This window comes from Sus scrofa, chromosome 16, assembly GCF_054392235.1.
Source record: "Sus scrofa isolate SSC_HxYL_T2T_F1_AM1 chromosome 16, Sscrofa_HxYL_maternal_Yorkshire_Landrace_v2.0, whole genome shotgun sequence".
NCBI lineage: Eukaryota > Metazoa > Chordata > Mammalia > Artiodactyla > Suidae > Sus > Sus scrofa.
The window spans coordinates 73,973,334-73,991,238 of NC_139398.1; positions in this window are offsets into that span (position 1 = coordinate 73,973,334).

Consider the following 17,905-nt stretch of genomic DNA (forward strand, 5'->3'; position numbering starts at 1 on the left):
TATTTCTGGGCTAGGTTTTAACTTTAGCACCTGTCATAAGTATCATTCATACAAAATTATTCATACACACACTCATTAGATAGATGAATATATTGAAGAAAACAATATTTTAGTGAATATGGATACTGGTAAACTCTGCAGAGCTTATAATTCAATTTATTAGAAGATAATAAAAACAGAAAACACCTTTACATAATAGAGATCTTCCTCTATGTTTAGGAGTAAAACCAACAATATTATTTATTACTATATCTTGCATAGTACTTTGTATATGGTAGATGCTGGATTTTTGTTTATAGATGGATATATCAGGCTGCTATATAGGAAAGATATTAAAAATAGTTGTCATGGATTATCCACTGACTCCTAATTGAATTAGCTGTTCTTGGAGAACTATGCATGTAAAAGTCAACATAACCCTTTCTCTTAGACAGGAATTTTGAATATATAGGAGTAATAGTTTTCCCTCCTCACTACACCTTCCTACTGTAGCCAAGTACTCCATTGAATTGAAGGAAATGGATGATATGATTTAATAAAGGTATATATACTGTTTGTGAAAAAAAAAAACTGGAAAGTATATACACAACAGAAAAATGTTTGAGGTACTGCTTGACAGTAAGAGGAATACAAGTCAACCATGTTCTATGGCCAGCATGTCATCCTAGGTTTAATTAATAAACTGAGATAATAAAAATTGATATTAAATTAAAAATTTTTGAGCAATTATTTTCAGTTCTGAGTCCACACTTGAAATGAAAAGAAAAGAAAAGAAAAAAGAAAAAGATGGAACCTGCCTGCTGGAAGAAGGCAGAATGAGAATACAAAGATGCCTATACCCAGAAAGCATTGTAGTTTCCAGAATGCTGTTATCCACCCGTTAGACTTCACATTTAACTACTCATAGTTTCTGTTGATGAGTATAAGCTAAACAGGGATTTAATGTAGGATGGCTGTGCTGAAAATGTTTTATCGTCTTAATTCTTTTTTTTTTTTAGGGCCACTCCTGTGGCATATGAAAGTTCACAGACTAGGGTTTGAATCAGAGCTACAGCTACCAGCTTACACCTCAGCCACAGCAATGTGAGATCTAAGCGACATCTGTGACCTACACCTCAGTTCATGGCAAGGCTGGACCCCTGACCCACTCACTGGGAGAGGCCAGGGATTGAATCTGAATCCTCATGGATACTAGTTGGATTCATATCTGCTGTGCCGCAAAGGGAACTCCTGATTGTCTTAATTCTTTATCAACATATCTTTAAGTTTGCCAATGATTGTATTTTGTCAAGGACTTCAATTATGTTCTCTTTTCTTTCACCTGATAGAGAAAAAGAGAAAGAGAGAAGGAGTGAGGGAGTGAAGAGAAGACAAAAGGGAGAGAGTGATGGAAGAGAAGGTGGGAGAGAATGAGAGAGGAGAGAGGGAGAGAAATGGAAGAATTTAAAAAGAGGAGATGATACTATTGGCCATTGCCTACTGTGAATAATATATAGGCTGGAGTGATCTTGAAATGACAGAAGAGAATTTCTTATTTTTTCTTTAATTCCCAATTTTCTTCCTCTTTCCCCATTATCTAGAGAGTATCTTGGAACATGGGCTTCTAGAATTTGCAGATATATAATTTTCACCACATGACACTTTTTGTATGTATTGAGTATAACTGTATATTGTCTATTTTATTTTCCATGGGCATTTTAAAGAATTAAAGCCTATATTCAGTAGCATATAATTCTTACCTTATATACTGGCTTTGAAAGCAGATTCCATATAATATGTTTCTATCTTGCATACATCCAAATTTCAGAAAAGTTAAATGTGTAACATATTTATATCATAGATACAGAAAATTTCTTTTTTTGGGTTAGTTCAAGTCATTATTTTGAAATAGTATATAGCAATTGAATAAGCAGTGCTAATAATGCTGTATGTTGAGAATAGTTCTATCGAGCCCTTATACACAAGCTCTATCTGCATAATGACTTTCATGAAAATAAAATAATTTCAAATGTGCCTATAAGATAAATAAAAGAGGAACACTGGAACATCATATCTATAAATAACCTAACAGATTTTTTTCTCAAATTTCCCTTGTTTTCAACTATACTTTAAGCTACTTTAGCATTTATTTCAGTATTTGCTGCAATCTTAAGATTTTCTCTAACCTCAGAGCATATAATCCCCAAGTATATGAATAAAAAGCAGTACAAACAATTTTAGAGCTTCCCCCCCCCCCCCAAGCGTTCTACAGTGGCCCAAGAAACACATCAAAAAAGAGCTTTAAACAACAGCTCTAAATCTGTATCACAGCACCATAAACGGAGTTTGATATATAATAATTGCCTCTCATAAAGTTTAGAGAAGACACAGAGAAACTGTCTACATTATAAATTTATCTTTGAAGAAGTACTCCAAAAGAGTTTTAAAAATGCAAAGAAAGGGGGAGATAATTTGTTCCCTTTTCTTTTTTCAAAGAGACTGAAATGTTTGCAGTATTTGGGAGCAATGAAAAATATTTGTATAAAGGGAAATCTCTGAAGGTTTACTTCAGCATGCTTCATGTTGTTAGTAAAACAGAGATATGAGTAAGGATTTTTTTCTTATTCAGATAAAACCAATTTCCAGACTAGATCTTCAATTTCAGCTTTAAAAAGTAATACCGTCTTTCTATGTATGTCTAAAAGAAAGAGCTGGGAAATACTGCTTTAAGCTATTATAGTTTGAGCCATATTATCATATTTTATGTATTGGCTCTTTTATTCAGATTTGGCTTCAGCTATAATGTCACAAGTTAGAATACTATAAAGTTAACCAAACTCAGAACCACAGAGTTCATTTAGTTCTATGGAAAGATGACAATTGACTCCCTGTGGAAATTTCAGAAAATGACTTGACCACATGTGCCCTCTATTTTCTTATCCACAAAATGAGAACAATGTTACCTTCTCATGTGGATTTCACTAAGATTCCAGGAGGATCAACTCAAAAAAATCAATTCAAGTGCTTTGAAATGTATTAAGCATGAAGATAGCAGTAAAATACTATCAATAAAATGGTGAGGATAAGTGAAATTTCATAGATTGGATAAGTGAAATTTCATAGATTGAATAAGTCCACAAGTAGAAATCTTTCTAATTTTGCTTTCATGATTAACTTTAGAAAAATTTCTCATTTTTTCTTACAATTTAGTTGACAACTGGTACATACACATTGAAATTTATATCAAAAGATGACCTTTAATTTTGTTTAAATATGAACATTTTAACAATAGTAAGTCTTGGACTTCCCATCTTGGCTCAGTGGTTAATGAATCTGACTAGGAACCATGAGGTTGCGGGTTCAATCCCTGGCCTCGCTCAGTGGGTTAATGATCCGGCGTTGCCGTGAGCTGTGGTGTAGGTTTCAGACATGGCTCGGATCCTGCATTGCTGTGGCTCTGGCTGGCGGCTACAGCTCCAGTTGGACCCCTAGCCTGGGAACCTCCATATGCCACAGGAGCGGCCCTAGAAAAGACAAAAAAAAAAAAAAAAAAAAAAAAAAAAAAAGAATAGTAAGTCTTCCAATCCATGAACATGATGTCTTTCCATTTATTATGTCTTTAATTCCTTTAATTCCATGTATTATAGTTTTCAGTGTGTATGTCTTTCATCTCTTTGATTAAGTTTAGTCCTAAAGCATTTTATTCCCTTTGATACTACTGTAAATGGGAATGTTAATTTCCTTTTCAGGTATTTCATTGTTAGTGTGTAGACATGCAAATGGTTTTGATATGTTAATTTTGTATCCTGCACCTTTGGAAACTAAATGTCTATTGAGAGATGAATAGATAGATGAAGTTGTATTTACTTACAGTATAATAGTACTTGACCTTAGAAAAAAGGAACGACATGGATGGATTTGGAAGACGTGGTTCTAAGTCCATCACAGAAGGGCACACAATTGCACTACTCCAATTATATGAGATTCTGAAATACTCAAACTTTTAGAAGCAGAAAATAGAATGTTGGTTGCCAGGGGATGGTAGCAGGGGGAAATAGGGAGCTGTACAATGGGTAAAATGTGAGAGTCATAAAAAAATGAGTAAATTCTAGAGATGTGCTGAACAACAAAGTGCCTATAGTTAACAGTGCAGTATTGGGCACTTAAGAATTGGTAGAGAGTAGGTCTTATGTTAAGCGTACCTATCACAGAAAAGAAGAAAGAAAAGAGAAGAGGAAACTTTTGCAGGTGATGGATTTGTTTATAAAGTTGCTTATGGTGATGGTATCACTACGATATGCATGTTTGCAAACTTGTCAAATTGTATATATTAAACACATGCAGTTAATTTTGTATATAGATTATACTCAGTAAAGCTTAAAAGAAATTTAAGTAAGACTGGAGTACATTCACAGATACATAGACACACACATATGCTATAGAATATTTATCTGTTCTACCATGCAAACATAAATACATAAACCACTACTGCAAATTATTGATGTCACATTCCAAACCTCCTACCAAATAAACTTGTGAATAGCATTGATTTTGAAAAAGAAAGGAATGAAATAAATTTAAGAAGAGGTTTTTAACAAAATTTGTAGGAAAATCATTTTATTAATCATCTTCCTACAGAGTTAAATAAGTTGAATTAGGTAAATATGAGCTTATAGACATGATTGCAGAAATGTTCTATACAGCATTATTTAAGCTTGTTTGCTCTGTTCATCAAAGTGTTAGTCTTTAAGGAGTTTCCATCATGGTACAGCACAAACAAATCTGACTAGGAACCATGAGGTTTTGGGTTCGATTCCTGACCTCGCTCAGTGGGTTAAGGATCTGGTGTTGCCCTGAGCTGTGGTATTCGCCGAAGACGCGGCTCAGAACCTGTGTGGCTGTGGCTGTGGCGTAGGTCAGCAGCTGTCGCTCCGATTGGACCCCTAACCTGGGAACCTCCATATGCCATGGGTGCAGCCCTAAAAAGCCAAATAAATAAATAAATAAAAATAAAAAATTAAAGTGTTAGTTTTTAAAAACTAATGCTTTTTAAAGTATTTGAACTTTCTGGACTTACCTTCTGAGAAACTGAATGAATAAATGCTTGATTAATTTAAAAAGATTGGGTAGACACAATTACAGTGCTTCACAGAAGTCTAGGGTTTATACTAAACAAAAAGGAAATAATTTTGCCACTTAACAAGTGGAAAAACATTTTCACTCATCAATTGATACTCCCTAGGGAAGTTTAAACATTTATTTTCTAAAGGTGTCATAACAGAAAACACGAAATGTGGACCTTAGTTTCTAACATCAGGTAAAGAAGAAATAATTGATATCACTAATTGGTTGAGTTCAGAGCAGCTTTGTTAGCTGAATTGGATTAAACCTGATGACTTTTACTTTTCCCAGTGAAGTATCTGCTCTACTTTTCTACCAGTCCAGAGTGGTGTTAACATTGCTGAAGGCAGTTTCATGATTGACAACCTCTTGTTATAAATCTAATCATGAACGTGTTTTGGTCAGGAGTTATCAGCAGAGCAAACTCCATGCTGAAGATAAGCGCTCCAGTTGGTGACCTGCGGATCATATCTCCCTGCTCATCTAAATGGTATTTGTTTTTGGAAGCCAGAAACATTGTTGCAGGAGGGGTTTTTCTCATGTAGTGAAGGAAAACATACTCTGATGCTTCTTTGAGTTTCCAAACCCCAAATGCCACAGACTGGAGAGAGAAACATTGAACAATAGAATAGAGAGTGAAAACCTCAAGAATATTCCAGGAAAATTTTTTTCATTTTTCATTTTTATTTTTTCTTTCAAACACTTTATTGAATCCTTTAAAATGCCACTGCCAAGCAGGGGAAATTTGATTTCTTGCAGAGTTGTTCCTAGGCATTAAGTTGCACAATGTATTAACTAAGCTTTGACTCTTTATATCCTTTCCACACCTCTTAAAAGAGAGTGTGTCTCTAGCATTGAGTGATTTTTTTTTTTTCTGTTTTTCCTCAAGGAGCCAATAAAATTGAAATTTATATCAAGAAAGGGTAAAAATTAGAGATAACTATGGTGAAATCATGCTTTGAGTACTCAGGTGTTTTTTTCATAAACTACTCTCTACTTAATCATCATAATATCTCCTTGAGAGAGCAAAGTAGATGAATAAAAACACCCACTTTTACTTTGAGAAGTGTCTTTCCCAGTTTTATTTTTAACACAAATTTCCTTTCACTTAAAGTATGATGAAGTACAGCAATAATATCACATATGTTCTTTAAATGTGGCCAAAAATATATTATCTATAGTTTTATTTCATGGATTTGATGATATTCCAAGAAAAGTAATTATGTACCACGACTTAGTAAATTCCAAGTTCTTTCTGATTTCCAAATAATAATAGTTTGGAGTTCCCACTGTGGGTCAGCAGTAATGAACCCAGCTAGTATCCGTTAAGACACAGGTTTGATCCCTGGGCTTGCTCAGCGCGTTAAGGATCCAGCGCTGCTGTGAACTGAGGTGTAGGTTGCAGGTGCAGCTTGGATGTGGCGTTGCTGCGGCTGTGGCATAGGCTGGCAGCTTCAGCTCTGATTTGACCCCTAGCTTGGGAACTTCCATGTGACATGTCTGCAACCCTAAAAAAAAAAAAAAAAAAAAAAAAAAAGAATTTAATAATTCAGGTGAATTCACCAAACTTCAAGAATGTATCAGCTCTTTCATTAATTCATTGTATGTTCATGCTCAAATTCTTTAACTTTTTTGTTCCTCTTTATAAAAGACTGATAATTTTGTCGTTTGTTGTTTTTGTTTCCTTTTTAAAAGGTCATGCCTACAGCATGTGGAAATTCTCAGGCCAGGGATCAAACCCACACCACAGCAGTGACAATACCAGATCCTTAATCAACCGCACTCCCAGGGAACTCCTTGGCTGTTTTGCCAATATTTAAATTACTTACATGCATTATACAAATTCAAAACAATGTTATTATTACATCTGAAATCAATATTTATCCATTGACATGGAAAAATACCAGTGAAAATAATGACTGTCTCAAATCCCAATGGTTCTAACAGTTTCTCAAATTGGTACAAATGTAGATATAAAATTACATTTGTATGTATGCATAATGCATGTAAAAAGCATACATCTAACTAGGTCTCACTTCCTTATCTTTCTATTTTTCATTGAACAGATGAATCATAGTTAATATAGAAATAAAATTAGTAGCTTTCTATAAAAGTGTTTGATATTTAAAAAATTATAGCATTGGACATCATCCTAGTAATAATGTACTTTGTTCTCTCATTTTCCAGTGTGTTGATGCTGCAGAGGAGGGTGATTTAAGAGAAAGTATGTGGAGAAAAACACTTGAACTTAACAACTGACTACGACTAGGCAGCTCTGTAGACTTGGCCAAAACCTCAGCCTATTTTTTGCACTTTTGTAACTGGATCATTAGTTTATAATTCATCGCACTGTTAGTGTTAAGTAAGGCAATATATTCAAAGCACTTGGTATATTGAAAATATACAAGGAGGAACAGAGGATGATAAAGAGATGAAATGATAGGCTTCTTTGTCCAAAGGGCTACCAGGTGGATTCTTTGTGTTCTATTAGAAAGATTTCTCTTTGATTCAGTTTTCTAATGTCCTTCCTTTCCCCCTCTCCTGGAGGCAATGGATAAAGGGTGCATAAGCATCCATCTATGAACATTTCCCTATTTTTGCCTCCATATCTCTTAGCTTCCTTTGCAGCAGTTCCCACTGATAAACAAACTAGTTTGGGGAGTGAGCCAATTTGGCAAAGGTCCCTCATCTCTTCCTGAGTTACTTAATGCACTTAGCAGGGCATGGCTCACCATGTCTTTTTCATTGCTGCCATATTGTGTTATAAATATCTCAAAGAGCACTTCTTTCCCTAGATTCTAATTATCTGTTGATGTTTCTCTTTTCACCAGACTGAGATCCTTGAGGGCATAGTGTATGTATCACTTACTCCTTTTTTAAAACTTTTTGCACAGCTCAGGCACATGTTAAGTGCTCAGTATGAATTAATGAATGAAGTTTCTATTTCAGATAAAAAATGGGACATAAATTCAGAAAAGGAGAAGATACAGATATACATATATACAGTAGGTATTGCCTTAGAAAAAAACGTATGTAGAATGGAGATTTTGACATTTATAATTTATGGTTACCATTCTTGCTATATTTGCCCATGTTCTACATTGTCCTCTCTTTGTGGGCCCTCTCCTAAACCTGATGGTCACACTTGATATGAATTTAATATTTGCATATTATATGAGGAATGAGCTACATTTTCTTTGACATTGATTATTCCATGGATATTTTGGCTAAAAAACTTCAACCTCCATCCCAGTTGCTGTTCACCATATGCCATGGTTTGTTGATCCTTGAACATGTAAGCACCATAGAAGGATCTGTACATTTAAATTTTAATCCTCATGAATATAGTGAAAGAATTTTGGCATTCATATTTTACAGATAAGTACATGAGGGCATGGAAGTGAAAATGATGATACTAAATTTATAGATAATTATACACATATATTGATGTTTCTTTCTCCAAGTGACCTTAAGATGACTTGCTAATTAAGTTCACAATGTCCTGATCTAAATATGCTTTTGCTAACCACAATGAGAAAAGAGCCAGCAGCTGGACAATTACTAGAAAAATGAAAGGATAGGAATAGTGCGCATACTGGATTATTGACCCACTTGGTTTATCTGTGTGACAATGGAAAGAGCATCCCACCCTCTTTTATCCTAAATATCACTTCTCAGTATCTAGGATAGACTCACAAACAAGGAGAGAGGCTGCACAAGTCACTGAGGAGGACTAGTGAAGAGGCCACTGCTACAAACTTGCTAACATATACAGGTGATGTATATAGGCACAAGACCTTTCTCAAATCTCCTCATGATATATAGGCCAGCAGAGAGAAGCAACAATGCAGCCTGGTTCAGATACAAGTCAAAACGGGATTCCAATTTCCATTCTGCTTTCCTTTGCTGACTGTGAGCAAGTTATGTGAGCTCGTTCCTTGTCTGTAGAAAATGGGGGAAAATATCTTAATACTTTCCTTAAGAGATTTTATACAAAGTAAACTACCTGATATCCCATATGACCTGTAATAACCCTTTCAGGTAAGCAAAGCTGGTCATTTAGGTCCATCAGATGTTAAAAATTTGCAACCTTAGAGAAGTAAATGACATGAGTTCAAAAATTTATGAAGCCTCTAAAAGATATATGGTATTGCACTAGGCACTGGGGAAATGAAATAGAGCCCAAACATAGCTCTCAGTTATCTCCAGTCATTAGTATGCTTGTTCGTAATTGTTCTGAAGCAGCTAAAACATGTTTTTTTAACACTTGGTATTCAGATACTATTTTACATATATATTTATTTAGGCTTCATAACAGCCTTTTAGGCTAAGAATTATTATCATCACCAGTTTTTAGATGAGAAAATCAAGTATATGATCAGGCCACCCAGGATAGCTGTTCTCTTACTCTCTGCACCCTCTGCTGGACCACGGAACTGCTTCACCTACCTACTCACATGGACCTTCCTATATACTTGCCCCTATCCCAGCTAGAGATTGTCCTGATCTTTAGATGGGAATATCTTCACCTGTTAGCTTATCAAAGGAGCCATGAGGGAACTGCCCTCTTCTGGTTTCCTTGGTAACAAATGAACACACCTGATGTCAATTTCCCTATAACTGGTAACCTCCCCTTGCCCCCTGGGAGTGAAGCCTGGTTCCATGTTTTGCCTGAGTCTGCTGCACATGATGAGGGGTCACTCCAGGACCTTGCTTCAGACAGGTAAGCTCCCCCATCCATTAAACCATTGATGTCTCTGGCACTGACTCCTGGCTCTTTCTTAGGTCTCGAAGCTGGGCAATTACAGGCCTTTCAGTCCTGCTGGGCACAGCCCTATACCCAGGTGGAGCAGCCAGGAGAACTAGGGGAGGCTTGTGAGCCTGATATGTCCAGGACAGAGGATGGGAATTTGCGGGCCTCCATTAATATGTGTGCCCTGAAGTTCTGAGAGTAATCCTGGTGTGGCCTTGCATGAGGATGTCGTGCCCTGTGGTGGCTGTCGTTGGTGAATAAGGGCTGCCAAGAGAATACAGAGAACTCATAGACACCCCTATGGCTGTTGGGGAGATACTAGCTGCTTTTACAGTGGGAAAAAGTAGCTGCAACTGTAGGCTGGCTGCTGCTTTTTGTATTAAGGAAGGCCACTGAGGCTGGGCTGATAGCAGAGGTGAAGATTGATTTCATACTGATTTTCGTTCTTCTGAAAGTGAGGCATGTGAGTGATAACCATTATTGTCTATTACTGTTATTTGTTTAAATTGTATTGACTATTTGGAAACAGAAGAAAAACTTTCTTCAAATGTCCAAGATGGGACCTTTGGACATTCTGAGTCTAGTTTTTGCTTATGCTCCTAGAGGAAGTTAGCTTTTGAGAAGGAATTGTTATTTATTTTGTGGCTTTGAGATGTGAAATTAAAGCTTTTAAGTAAACTCTATAGGAATATTTATGTTCTGGGAATGTCTATAATAGTCTCTTCAGATTTTGGTAACTTGAAACTAAACTAAATGAAGAGAATCTGTTGACTTTTGGGGTCATTTCAAATATAAAATACTGGAGCATTAATTGCTAGGTGGGTCTAAGTTTACCTACCTTTGTCTTAGGAGAGAAAGATGAAATCATTAATTTTCCAATCAGGAAATATTGGTATGGCAAACAGTTCATAATGACTTTCTTCTTGGTTTTTGCCGGAGATTAAGGTTTTTAAGGGTTAAAATTATAATCAGTCATGATTCTAGTTATTGTCACCAAGTTTATCAATTACATTGTAATAAGGTGTTTAACCATGCATTTTTTGACTATTTTGTCATTTATAGACAGTTATTGTTGTACCCTGATGCTTTTGCAAAAGTGCTTCACCTTCAGGAATGTTCATTAGAGGGACCTTTTGATAAGTGCGTGTGTCTGATCAACTTCAGATCATACCACTGAACTTGGAAAGAAATTCAAAGAATCCTAAGGGAAAACCTGATAGCTTCATAAAAAGTTAGCAAAAGGATTGATAACTTGGGTGAACTGGTGAATATGGTTATAATTTTTTATGTTTTTATGTGGAATATGACTAGTTTTGATGTGTGTTTTCCAGATATAGGGAAGCCTTTCACCTCCAGTTACATGTGACTTAGAGCAATTAGGTAAACTACACGTGTGGGTAGAATTGAAACTTTTTTTTCTCCCTGCCTGGTTCGGAAGTGGGAGACTCTTGGGCTCTGAGCAGCCTCATCAGGTGACTGGGAAAGACTTTCCTGGCATGTGCAGAAATCTCAATATTTCGGATACTTCTAAAAGAGAGAAAACCACTGAGGTGGAGGCTGAGGGCAGGCTTTTGACATGGCTTTCCTGACCTTGACAGTCCTTTTGGAAATTCAGTCTAGACTCTTTGTGAGGAATTCTACCACAGCCAGTCTGGAGGAGATTATGTGCTCAAATAACCAGACTTTTTTTATAAACAAATTAATCTTGATTTAGTTGAGTTGGGTGGAGATAAGGGTAATTTATCTTACCTTTATAAAAGTATTATATTTCAGTAGATATTTAATTCTACCTCTGCTAATTGAGGCCTGTATTCATGAAAGTTACTGTGCTAGCCATACTTTTGTCCTGATGTTTAAGATGTGGATATTAAATTCTAGTCCTGCTAATTGAGGTCTGAAGTTACGAAGTTTATGTTAGCCTTACTTTTGCCCTGATGTTCAGGATGGAAAGAAAGTTAGGGAAGCTGTCACAGTGTCTAACTCCTTATAATATATCACTGCTTGCTTTAAGTCTGCTCCTAAAAGCCCATATACAATGTTTGTGTAATAATTTGGTGTAAGTGATACAATGTATAGTTTAGAAAATGTTTCCCCATTAACATACCCCTGAGCTTGTCCACAATATGTGATCAGTTTTCCATCAATGTAGATAACTAGGTGAGTAGGAAGGAGGCCTAGCATGGAGGGCTATGATCTGCACCCAGTGCAGGCAGGCAGGCGTCATTCACCCTGGCTTCCAGGGACGTATACTTTGGTCTAGCGAAAGATTTGCAATCAAAAGAGGAAATGATGGAAACATCTTCACATAGGAAGATATGGGAACGTCCTTCTGGTTTAACTTAAACTTTATGGACCAGACTGCTCTGTTTGTGGCCTATCGAACATGCTTTGTACGTCTACTTTGGCCATTGTGGAGGGGAATTCATTTAAAAGTCAGAATGGAGTAGCTGTAGTTCAGACATCCAAGGTAAAACTAGGTGGCTGTTGTAGATATGATTTTGGGCATGTTCTTGCACTACTGAAAACTTCTGCATTTTCTGAACTGTATGGCAGACCAGGACAAAAACCACAAGCTGGTGTCTTCTTATCTCAGAATGCAGGTACTTGCATTTTTGCTTAATAGTCAAGATCTCCCCTGTGTTGTGCCTGTTTGATATCTAACATTTCATCCCTAGCCTGAGCAAAGGAAACTTATTTGAAGACTGGGAAGCAACAATGGCCTCACTGTGAAAAGAATCTATTTGCTTTGTCTACAGCTAGATGCCATTGTCATCCTCCTCTGGATGTCCATGAAAAATTGACCCAGCTAATATGATTATGTAAGGGTAATGGGGGAAAAAAGGCTTTGGCCATCTTCCTGTCCCATATGCCAAACATCAGAAAGACCTACAGGATCTAGCCATAATGGCACTCAACATAAATGGTATGGCAGACCCGTACTTTGACAGCTGACCCCTGGCTAGGTCACCAGAATGTTTCTTTTACAGCTGGGGGCTCTGGGCTTTTGAAAAAAAAGGTGGCTTTACCTTCCTTATTACCTTTCAAGATTCTGGCACCATTGATGCTCTTTCTTCTCACCTACTGATCACTTGCTCAAAATTTACCCATATCCTGGTAAACGACTATTATTAGCATAGTAGGTATATTACTCTTGATACTGTTTAGCTGCTGGTGTATGTGTTGTATTTGCGGTGTCCAGTTGCAGTGCCCTTCTGTATATCTGACCTCAGGGATACAGCAGAAGATGAGGGTATGAGGGGTCAGGCAGGGTATGAGGGGTGGAGTGTATGATCAGACCACCCAGGATGGTTTTTACTCTTGGTCTCTACATCCCCTGCTTGACCGGTGCCTGCTACTCACATGACTGACCATTCTATGTACTTGCTCTAACCTTTAGGTTGGAATATCCCTACCTTGATAGCTTATCAAAGGAGGGGGATGCTCCTCTGTTGGTTTCCGTGGTAACTGCTGAGTCCACCTGACATCAATTCCCCCTATAACTCATAACCTTCCCCTCTCCCAGGAGTGAGGACTGCAGTTAAGTCTTGCCTGCATCTGCCACACACATTGGGGTGTCACTCCAGGACTTTGCTTCTGATATGTTAAGTTCCCCATCCATTAATCCATGGATGTCTCTGTCATTGACTCCAGGCTCTTTCTTAGGTCTCTAGAATGGGCAAGTACAGGGCTTATAAGCCTCTGGGGCACGGCCCAACATCAAGGTTGTAAGAGTATAAGTAACTTGCCTAAAATGATACATTTGAAAAGTGCAGCTATACCAGATGGCCTTCATCATTGATGTCACACCTGGGAGATCTTGCTTCTTGCATGTTATTTCCATTGTTAGGGAAAGGGGACAGCAACTTATGATCAAGACATCATGGGAGGATATTTGTGCCTACTTCTTTGCTTCAAATACAGAGAAATGACAGATTTCTAAGAATAAATAGATCGATAACAGCCTTGTCCAAAAAGAACAGAAAACTCTCCATGTATCAGCAGTTCCTTTCTGATAAGTTGGTATAGGGGTGGGATCAGCAGGGGGAAATCCTCTTCAATTACTTGAATGCTCTTAGAGTAACTTGGACCACTGGCTACAACAGCATAATCAATAGCTGCAGGAAGTCAGAGTCAGGGGCCCCACTCCTAACCAGTGAGCTGTAATTGCAATAGCACAAATGATACATCTACCTTTGCAAACCAGAAAATTGCTGGTGTCCTGTGACCCAGGAATAAAGTGGAAGCACCCATACAAACACATGGAGATTATCTGTGCTACTTTGGGAGCAGATGACAAAAATGGATCCTGGATATTGCGTCACCGTGAGATACTAGGATGTGAACACCACCCGTGTGAGCCTGTTTCCTCAATTGTACAGTGTGTGTAAATAGAATCTACTGCACTGAATTGCTGCAAAGATGACATCAAAAATACATGCAAGCGCATATAAAAATGCCCTACTTTGCTAAATAACAAGTATTTACTACTAATAAGACCATACCATTTTGATTTATTTAACTGCTTTTGGGAGATATATTTTAAAAGATGTCACATATCCTTCCAACACTTTAAACGGAGGTCATGGAAAATACATTTTTAAATTGTTATAATAGAAATTTAGGTAGTTAAAGGGTTTTGAAAATCATCTAATCAAACCCCTAATTATAAAGCTATATGCATCAAGAGCCAGAGAAGTAAGTGACTAGTCCATGGGTCATGCCACTTAGTACAGTAATCTGTTCCAAGGCACTGATGACATCGGGGCCGTAGGGCTGATGTGCTTTACTTTGCAATGCAGGGCCATGTGCCCCAACGCACAAGGAGCCCACCATTTTGAAACTTATTTTTTATAGTCTTCCACCTGCTTTCTATCTGCTGTCATCTCTACTTCTGGTTTATCTGGCTCTAATGTCCCCGGTATTTCTCCACATTTTTACTCCCCTCATCCACACTGGGCTAAGAAACAAATTAACTAGTGTGAACTAGGTTTAAAATATAAATGAGTAGGATTTGAATGAGGGTGGAGTAACTCTTCAGTGAGTAAAACACTTGCCTTCCAATGCCTTTATTTTGGATTATTTATTTTGATTACTTCCCATTTGTACATGGTGGTGAGAGTTGAGAGGAATTCTGGGCTGAGCATCAGGTCATTGGCATTCTTGAAAATTAAAATCCTAGGAAAAGTGAACTCCAGACAAATGTGAGGCATTGATGCATTAACATGTGGATAAATGTGAAAATTAGACTTTGAAAGCAGATTAATGAACCACCATCCCCATCCAACAAAAAATAATCCCAGAATGGTAACTAAATTATGAGATTTTAATGTGTTGAATTAGAGCTAGCATGTAAAAATTAAAGAAAGCAGTCCATCAATTCTGTTCTAATTGAGAAACAAGCAAATTAAGAAATGTAGGAAACTTCTATTTATATATTGTCTTTCTGGCTCTCCATAAATCATCTAGCCTGCAAGAATTCCCATTCCAAGGGACATTGTTATTACTGTGCTAATCTTCCATTTCCCCCCAATATTTACCAACATGCTCAGTACACACGCCGTCAGAAAGATGAATGTAGCACAGGTTCTGGAGGGTTTAAGACAATAATTGTCATCGATTTTTCTGGGAAGAAAGCATTATACTGCCAAAATCATGGATTAAGAACATTATTAAATCATAACACGTAATCAAATAGCCAAACTTTGTAGGAAGGTCTTTGAAAATGTACTCTTTGGGGCATCACTCAAATTTTCGACAGTTAATTTGTGGTTTTCTTTTGCTTTGCTTTGTTTTTGGTGTGAGAGCACACATTTTGGTACCATCTAATATCTGTTATCAGGAAATTCATGATTATACATTTAATAACCTGAACATAGAATGCATTTAAACCTTAATTTTATCAACTGCATATCAGTGCTTAATACTAGCATGTAGTAAGATGCTTTGATGATAATGATACTATTACTACTATAAGCTACACTTACTATGGTGCTTTATATATGCCAGGCACTGTTCTAAGAAATTTACAGATATAAATTCATTCAATTATAACAGACATGAGTTTTTACCAGCAAGTATTCTCTAATCACAAGTTTCCCTTCTCCTATATGGTTCCCCCGCTAGCTCATTATGGCTTTTGGAATTCAACCATTAATGAAGAATTTTTGAGGGCTTTAAATGGACACCAGAATAGTTTACATCTCAGTCTGATATTGGCTGACCTCCACTTGGTTCTGTCACTGGTTTGCATTGCATTCCCAGGAATAGCTTTATCATGTCCTAGACATTGACCATTTCTTAGAGGTCTGGGCCCCGACTTCTTAAGAATCTTTCCCTAAATGATAACTCTAGCCCCTTTTCTTTTTTTGATTATTGTTACATATTTTTAATGTGGAAGTTATAAAAATATGACAACTAATTTGAAGTCCTAGAATCACAAATTTACACTGAGTAAAAGAATATGGAAGTGAATCTAACAACTGAAAACCTGGCTTTTCCCATAGTGCTGGGAGGGTTGAGGGGTTGGGTAGTTGAGAAAAGAAGGGTTTGAAGACTAGAGAGAAGTTATTTACATGTCTATAGATAAGAATTAACCCCACAACAAGGTTATAGAGAGGCTAGGAAGCCAAGTTAAGAAACTCCATCAGGGTTCACCTGAAGTACTCATAAATTTATTTATTTATTTATTTATTTATTATTTTTTTTAATGGTTTATATAAATATATTTTTTCAGGGGATTATTTTAAGAATTATCTATTGATTAAACATTTGAAGGTATTTTCCCCTCAGTTCTTAATTCTTTCACATTTACAGTTAAATGATATTTTGATTTTGGAATAGAAAATAGTGTTAATTTTGAAAGATTATTTGAGTGGCCTATAAATTTTTTCTGTTTTCTTTCTATTTTTAAAATTTTTTATGATTGATTTACAATGTTCTGTCAATTTCTGCTGTACAGCAAAGTGACCCAGTCACACATATATATATACATTCTTTTTCTCATATTATCCTCTATCATATTCCATCACAAGTGATTAGATATATAGTTCCCTGTGCCATACAGCAGCATCTCATTGTCCACCCACTCAAAACGCAAAAGTTTTTATCTGCTAATCCCAGACTCCCAATCCATCCCACGCCCTCCCCACCCCACTGCTGGCAAACTTGAGTCTTTCCTACGTGTTTGTGATCTTTTCTGTTTTGTAGATAGATCATTTGTGCCATATTTTAGACTTCACATATAAGTGATATCATATAGTGCCTGTCTTTCTATTTCTGACTTACTTCACTCAATTAGAGAGTCTCTAGTTCCATCCATGTTGCTGCATATGGCATTATTTTATCCTTTTTTATGACTGAGTAGTATTCCATTGAATACCTGTACCATATCTCCTTCCTAGTGGGAAATGAGATACTAGTGATTTATAATATTAAGCTTAATTATAGTTAATATAAATTATCCCTTCTTGTTGATTGTAATGAAATATCCTGAGAATCAAGGGTGTTTATCCCTTAATTTTTGCAGTACTTATCATGACTGCTGGAACTGTGGAGGTGATGGCCTCTTCTGACTGCACTGGAGAATCTACAGACAGAAAAGTATAAATTCAGGTCTTCTTATCTTCAATTCAAGCAATAGAGAACAAATGAGTTTTGATAGCAATCTTAGAATCTCTTTTTCTTATAGCTGCAGGGCTGATTTCTTTTAAAAAGTAGATGCATATTTTCATTGTGCTAATTGCAGAATTACAGTGTAAATCAAAATCTTACACTTGCCATGTCTCTCATGAAAAAGCCAGGATATTAATTGAGAGACTAAGGCTGATACTTGTATAGTGACATCTGAGTGGACTCAAACAGTGCTGAGAATCTTAACACCCTAAGGCTTCCTAAGCCTTCTTGGTAGTGGAATCAATAATTGATCTTCCTAGATGTGAGAAAACTATCCTGCTCTGAGATAAAGATCCTTCAATGATTTTGTGAGATAAAGAATTCCAAATCAACCAGCTGGAATGTTGACTGAGAGACAAGGAGTAGAAAGGAAGTTATTTA